Raw genomic sequence first — 7,925 nt, 5'->3', positions numbered from 1 at the left:
TCTAATTTATCTAATGCCATTTGATGGTTTTAGGACCTTTTTTGAAGATAAATTTTCTTTAGGTGGAAGGATTTATTTCTGGCATCTCGATTTGGTTCAACTAGTCTATGTACCAGTGTCATTGTGCCAGTACCAGGACGTTTTCGATAATGTGGCTGTACAATGGGTTGTGAGGTCCAGAAGGGCGAAGCCTCCTCCTTTGCTTTTCTTAAGTATTATTTATTTTTATACCTCCTGGGTATCTTTCCTTACCACATGAAGTTAGTAGTGTCTTCTTCATGTCGTTAAAGAATGCATGTGGAGTCCGGATCTGAATTGCAATTGTATTCATAAATATTCTTTAAGTGGTTCTCTTTCGGCTTCTTGTAGAAGCATAGTTTCGCTGTACACGTCCTAGGTTTTTCTGGTGAGGCTTATCCTTTATTCCTAAGTACGTCTCATTGTTTGTGTGGATATTGTAACTAGTATTGTTTACTTGATTCCTTTTTCTCATATTCTTCCCGTATTGCTCTCATTAGCACACAGGGATCAGATTATGTGTATGTTAATCTTGTATCCTGCCACGTTGCTGAGTCTCCTCAGATTGTTTCTAACAATTTTCTGAATGTTTGGGGGATTTTCTATGTATAAAATCATATAATCTTCAAGTAGTGAGACTTTGACTTCTTCCTTGCCAATCCACATTCTTTGATTTCCTTTGACTGTCCAATAGCTCTGGCTAATCATTCCAGCACAAGGTTGAATAATAAGAGTGATGAGTCTCTGTCCGATTCCCACTCACTAGGCGGGGATCTTTGCCGCTTTCCTACATTGATGAAGAGAGTGGCCTTTGGTTTATAATCTATGGCCTTAATTGTGTTGAGAAATTTCCCATCTAATTCCCATTTTGTTGATTGTTTTCATCAGGAATAAGGGGTGGATGTTGTCAAATGCCTTTTCTGCATCAAACCATATGACCATATGGTTCTTAACAAAAGATCTTAAGAGTAGCAGTTCGCAACCTGTGGGTCGTGACCTTTTTGGGGATCAAAGGGCCCTTTCAAAGGGGTTGCCTGGTTGGTAACAGTATCAACATTACAGCCATGAAGTAGCAACAGAAATAATTATGTGGTTGGGAGGGGGTCACATGTGAGGGACTGTATTAAAAGGTCGCAGCCTTAGGAAGGTTGAGAACCACTGTCTTAGAGACTTGGAGTGGGGGGGAAGGGCTATGGCCTGGTCTACACATTGAATTAGACTTCTAGCTTCTAAAATTATGGGATAACATTTCTGTACTAATATGTTAACCACAGTTTATGATGTGATCTGAGCCTTAGAAACCTAAGACAGTCACCAACTAATTAAATTAGTTTAGGCACATTAATTTCTTTCAGTCTCATTTTTTTCAAATAGGGAACATGGTAGCAATGATCCTGTTGGGGTCATTTTCACGATAAATGAGATATTCTAAAGTCGCTCAACAACCATAGGGCACGTGGCAAGTTCTCGGTGTTGTTAGTTGCGGAGCTGGTTCTGACACACAGGGACTGCATGTACAGCAATGCCGCACCACCTCACAGCATTGCTCTGTTTCACATTAGTGCTGCGGCTGGGGCGCCGCTTTATCTGAGGTTCTTCCCATTGTCTTGCTGCCTCTCTAGTTTACACTGAAGTTCGAAGTTACCATTGATCGGGTCTCTCCTGATACCATGTCCAATGTGCGTCAGGTGACATTTCACCATGCTTGCCTCTAGGGAGCCTTCTGGCTGCACTTCTTCCAGGACTGGTGTGCTTCTTCTTATAGGCCACAGTATGATCTTCACCAAGACCGCAATCAAAGGTAACAATTTTCCTTCGGTTTTCTTTATTCATTGACCACAAGGGACTGAAAATACCATGGCTGTGGTCAGGCTCCCCTTAGTCATCAAAGAGGAACCCGCCTTTTGAACACCTTTCATAGGTCTTTTGCAACAGCTATTCCCAGTTCGGTATGTCGTTTGGCTCCCTGCCTGCTGCTTCCGTGGACATTGACGGTGCACTCAGTTAAAATGAGATCGTTGGCACTCCCATACTGCTCTCTTTATCATGGTGTTGCTTATGCTGCGAGGGCCTGTGTTTTCTTGATGCCGAAGGGAAATCCACATTGAAGGCTGCGTTCTTTGTTAGTCATCAGTACGTGCTTTCAATCTTCTTTACTTTTAACCAGCTAGGGTACATGATCTGCACATAGCAGGCTGTTAACGTGCCTTCCTGTAATCCTGAGTTCAGTTTCTCAGGTTACTGGCTGAGCACACAGATGGAGTAAGGATGATGAAAGCATACAGCCCTTCCAGTAACTTAGTCCTGATTTTAAACGATGCGCTATCCTCTTGTTCTGGTACAGCCTCTTTGTCTGCACACAGGCTCAATAGGAGCAATATGAAGTCTTTTGGAATTTCCATTCTTCGCAAAGTTATCCATAATTTGTTATGATCCACACAGTTGAATGCCTTTGTGTAATCAATAAAACACAGGTTGACTTCTTATTTGTATTTTCTGCTTTTCTGTAAGCTCCATCTGCCATCAGCCATAATATCCATCATTCTCCACCTTTCTCTAAATCTAGCTTGAATCTCTGGCAGTTGTCTGTCAATGTACTGCTATGCCCACTTAAGGATATTTCCAGTGAAAGCTTACTTGTACTAATATATTGGTGGATAGTTGCCAGAGTGAGCCGAATTACCTTTCTTGGGAACTGGCACAGATGTGAGTCTTTCCCAGTCAGTGGAGCAGGTGTCTCTCTTTCCCATTTCTTGCTGTAGGTGAATGTGTGCTTACAGTATTATCTGTTTGACAAAACAGCTCAATTGCTATCTGTTAACTGCACAATTCCCAGAGCCTTGTTTTCGCTGATGCCTTCAGTGTAACTTGGACTTCTTTTTTCAGTACTGTCAGTTCTTGATCAGCTGTTCTCTCCTGGCGTGAACTGAACATTGGTTGATCAATTTTTTTGGCTCTCGATTCCTTCCTTATTATTTTGTTACTTTGTTTTGTTGAATTTTTGTCCATTCAATCTTTCAACATTGCAGTTGGAGGCCTGAAATGTTCTTTCAGCTTGAGAAAGTCCTCGATAAACCTTTACCATTACCTAATTCTTACATAATTAATTCTTGTCATAGTTATGTATTTGAACAACTTAAGTTCATGACAAAAATATGTTGGTATCTTATAGTTTTCCTTTCTTCAGCTAGTAGACTAGTTAGTTCAGACTAGTTCAACATAATGTATCCCTAGAAAATGACCCAATTTCTGTTCTGTGTGTAAAATCTGGTGCCTATTATGCTTGCAAGCTTTATAAATATATAAGATTTCCACAGTACATACTTTGCCTTTTTATAGAGTTTGCCTCCTGAGCTTATAAAACAAAGAACCCAGAGCAAACACTGAAGTTTTAAGTTGTCATTGATCCAGTGTCAGAGTGGAACTGAGCTCCACAGTGCTTCATCAATGTTTTTTTGGGGGGATGGTGGTGGTGGAGGGGGTAGTATACATTAACAGGCCTTTCTTCTGCTATGCCTCTGGAGGATTCGCTGTCAGTGATTTGGTTAGCAGCTGTATCTGTAACTGCACTACCCGGGGACTATAGCCAACTGTGTGTGTTACTGAGTTGATTCCAACTCATAGTGATCCTGTAAGCCAGAGCAGAACTGCCCGATAGGGCTTGCTAGGCCGGATGCATTACTGGAGCAGATTCCTAGGTCTTTTCTTCTGTGGTGTTACTGGATGGGTTTGAACCAAAGAGCTTGCTGTTAGCAGTGAAGCATTTAATTGTTGTGCCACCAGGCCTCCTTGATTAGGACCCCCCAACACCCCACCTTGGTGGAAACATAACTTTCCAGAGATCCCAGTTATCTCTTCTGTGCGTATAGTTTTCAATGCTTGATTGGGAAAAACCCTGGATATTTGGTCAGATTTTTCCTTACATTTCCCATCTATTTTCTGCTTAGACTTAACCTTGTTTTGATGCAAGAATAATCAGAAGACTTTCAATAATTCTATAGCAATGCTAGTGGGGGTGGGGTAATGACAGCTTGAAAGTTATTTGAAAAGTTCAAACCTACCTTCTGCTCCACAAAAGACCTGGCAATCAGATTTGCTTCCCCAGAGATTATAGCTTAGGGACCCTGACCACGTGTTCTACTTGGCTCCATGGAGTTGCTTTGACTTGACTTGAGATTGATTCAATGGCCTACAACAAGTAAACATATTAATGCATTAAGGGATTAAGGGACAATTCCATAGTTTCACCAATGTTTATGTGAGGAACAAAAGACAATGACATTTAGATGTAATTTCTATTCACATAGGTCTTTAAAAACAAACAGAAGTCAGACAACTCCCAGTTAAATCAAAGGCCTTATCTATAGTGACAAACTACTCACATCATGGACATTTCCATGTTTCCATATTAGGGCTAATTTTAACCAATTCTCTTTCCATCCTCAAGATGGTGAGGAACGTTCTACCCACCAGGGTTGTTCTTGTGGAAATCCCTCACCACTGCTGACAGGTGCAGTGGCGCCACATGTGAAATCAACAAGTTGTGCAATATGAAAAGATTAATAAACCAGACAATAATATGAATTTTTCCAAAATAAAAATTTCATCACAATTTCACGAAAGGCAGTTCATTTTGATCATTTACAGGGACAGGTGAAGTATAAATTTAATTAAAAACAACTTCTCTTTGGACTCATGAATATTAAATATTCAGACTGTTTCCATTTTTACAAGTCAACTAGGGCCACAAAATTGACTTCACGGAAAAATCATAATATTATTCAAACAAATTTGTGTTTTCATTTTTCTGTTGTCACATGGCGGTAACCAGCTTCTCCATATTCATGTCAGCATGGCCCCCAATTGCGTGTGGTCTGCAGGACCTCAGCCCTCACAGCACACGCATCGACCCTGTTTGACTGCCAGTGTGGGGAAGGTTTGATCCTTCCTCTCTGCTCCACTGCTCCATTACATAGATGGCTTAAAGAACAGAGATTGTCTTGAAGTTAGTTGTGGAGGTTAGGAGTTCAAATCCAGGGTATTGGAAGAACCATGCTCCCTCAGCTCTAGAGCAAGATCTTTCCTTTCCTCTTCCAGTTTCCGCAGGCTCTGGGCGCTTCTCAGTGACTGGGCTTTGAAATGCATCTTTACATGGCGGCCCTCTTCCTCGAGTGACTTTATCCTCTCGCCTGCTCTCCTCTTTTAGAAACCGTCTCTCAGATGGAATCAGAGTCCTCTCTCATTCCTAAGTGACAAACCTCATTTCCAAACAGGGTCACATTTCGATACAAGGATGAGGGCTTCCACCTTTTAATTCAATCCATATCATATTTGCTATTAAACATTTTATAGTGTCTCTTTACCCATTAAAAAGGTAAAAATTAAAAATTTCTCAATGGAGATAATTGAGAAATCTATTGAAAGCAGAGAGGGTAATATATCAGTTTCTAAGTCTTTCATAAAAGTTAAGAACTAGTAGCGTTTGCCTAGTCCCACTTCTCCACAGTCAGTCACCCCCAAAACTGAGCTCATTCAGTCACTGGACTTAGGTTGTGTAAGCAGCTGGGGCTGACTCGGGCTCTATCTAGCTCTTTCTCCTGAGCAACAGCTGCTTCTGGATGAGAAGCAGTAATCGCACTTGAAGGGGCCGAGAATCCAAGGGCACTTAAATTGCACCTCACCATACAAACCAGTTTCCAAAGGAGAGCAAAAAGAGCTCAGGTGTAAACAATTAAAGCATAAAGTCTCTGCTCTGAAGCCAGCACATTCACGAAAGGCAGTTCATTTTGATCATTTACAGGGACAAGGTGAAGTATAAATTTAATTAAAAATAACTTCTCTTTGGACTCATGAATATTAAATATTCAGACTGTTTCCCTTTTTACAAGTCAACTAGGGCCACAAAATTGACTTCACTGGAAAAATCATAATATTATTCAAACAAATAAATGTGTTTCTGAGAAAAAACATCATGTACTTGGAAAGCTCGATATTTCCCTAGGGAAATGCATGGCTCCAGAACTGGCCCAGTCAAAAGTGTCTTTATCCCAGTGACTCACAACACAGAAGGCCCATAACACCAATATTCCTTGGTAGAAATATCAGGGTATTATTTCTTGATATTTTTGTTGGACATACAATCTAACAGAAACACAGGATAGAAATAGCAGGTTCTAAGAAGATATTACTATTTTTCCAAAGACCCTGCTTCTGAGGGTGAGGGTGCTAAAACACTTTCAGAAAACACAACACCATAAAATCAAACAAAACCTCACTAGGATGCTTTTATAACATTGATCTGAAAGGCAGAAATATCCATACACTTGACCTTGATAGTCAATTTATTGAGTGAGGCTACATTTGGGGAATCAGTGCATTAAGAGGTCATGTCCAGTCTACTTGAATTTCAAAAAAATCATTTATTAATTCAGTCACATTTAGTAAAGCCTTTACTAATTGGTACATATATATTCTTTATCTCAAAATATCTGAGAGTTTCCTTGTTGTAGCACTGAAAAGAACATGAACACATTGAAAAGGCATAAAGAACGGAAATGTGCCCCATCTTTTCATGACGACTAGCACTTCAGAGCAATACTGAGTGTGTAAACTTCTTCATTAGGTGGCGGCTGTCAGACCCCAGCGAATGGTTCCAGACCTTTCTGATCATCAACGTGTGATGAATCCATGGACTTCAGATCAATAACCTGAATTGGCAGATTAAAACCTGAGGTCAGGTGATCTGAGAAGGGTCCCACCATTCCGTTCCCCTGCTGTGTGATGCTATGAAAGCAAAATAGGTAACGCTGCGCCTTGCTTCTTCCAATGCATTTAGCCAGATACATATGGGCAGCAAGAGCACAGCGATGTAAAAACAGAGCAGAAAAAAGTAACTTGAACAGAATGTGGCATTTTCCCTTGGTTTTGCTAACGGCCCACATACAACATGCTTTTAAAAAGCCACCCTAGAACATTTTCTCTTCATCATTTTCAAGCAGCTTAAATGGACATTTAGAATGTATAGCACTGGGCATGTATTCCATCTGGGAAAAATGGAAAAGAGATTTAGCACGATGGGTTGCATTTCTATAATTGTTGTTAGGACAAAGTTGATGTGTACTTGATCTCTTGTCTTTTGGTCATATTTTAAGGTCATCGTACCTTTTCAGCTCTGCAGTAGCACTACATGTTGCTTTTTGTAAGGAAAATAATTTTGAACATAATCAGTACACTTTATATTTAATTATAAATATCGATTCATTTTAAATGCCTTGAGGATTTGAAGACTTGAAAGACGCATATAAGAGGAATTCTCTTTATATTGTGAAAACTATTTTTATGGACTCTAAAGCCAGTAACACTTCGCTTTATTAAACACCAGTCCCCTGCCTCCTGGATGTTAATTTTATTGGGGCTGTCCTCTGAATATTCTTCCAATTCGAGCTATTCCTGCACAGCCCATGCACACTCATAGAAACTCTGCACCACCGTTCAGAACTTCCCCGTGCAGACATGTGTCCACAGCCAGCCAACGCCGCTCCGTGCCTTGATAAATATTGGCCTATTATAACCATTCTTAACAAAGTTTATTTCCAAACACATTTTTGTAACAATCTTCAAGATAACACCGAAAAACTGCACAAGAGTCATCTTGACTGGGTGGAGCGGGGGAAAAAATGCCGACCAATTATAGCATTGCTTTGTTTACTCCTCCAGCAAGTCTGAAGTATTGGGGCTCTGAACCCTGTTGTTCTGTCTCAAGTATATGGTCCTGGATGTTATGTTTAGGTATTATGTTTTTATCATTTCTCAACTCTAAAGATACGGGAGGGAAATTCTCTCTCTAGCTTGTACAGCCAGAGGACTCCAATGCTTCCTTGCTAACCACACTTTAGTACTGCACACCT

Source organism: Tenrec ecaudatus, unplaced genomic scaffold (assembly GCF_050624435.1).
Source record: "Tenrec ecaudatus isolate mTenEca1 unplaced genomic scaffold, mTenEca1.hap1 Scaffold_499, whole genome shotgun sequence".
NCBI classification, from domain to species: domain Eukaryota; kingdom Metazoa; phylum Chordata; class Mammalia; order Afrosoricida; family Tenrecidae; genus Tenrec; species Tenrec ecaudatus.
This window is presented reverse-complemented; position numbering follows the sequence as displayed.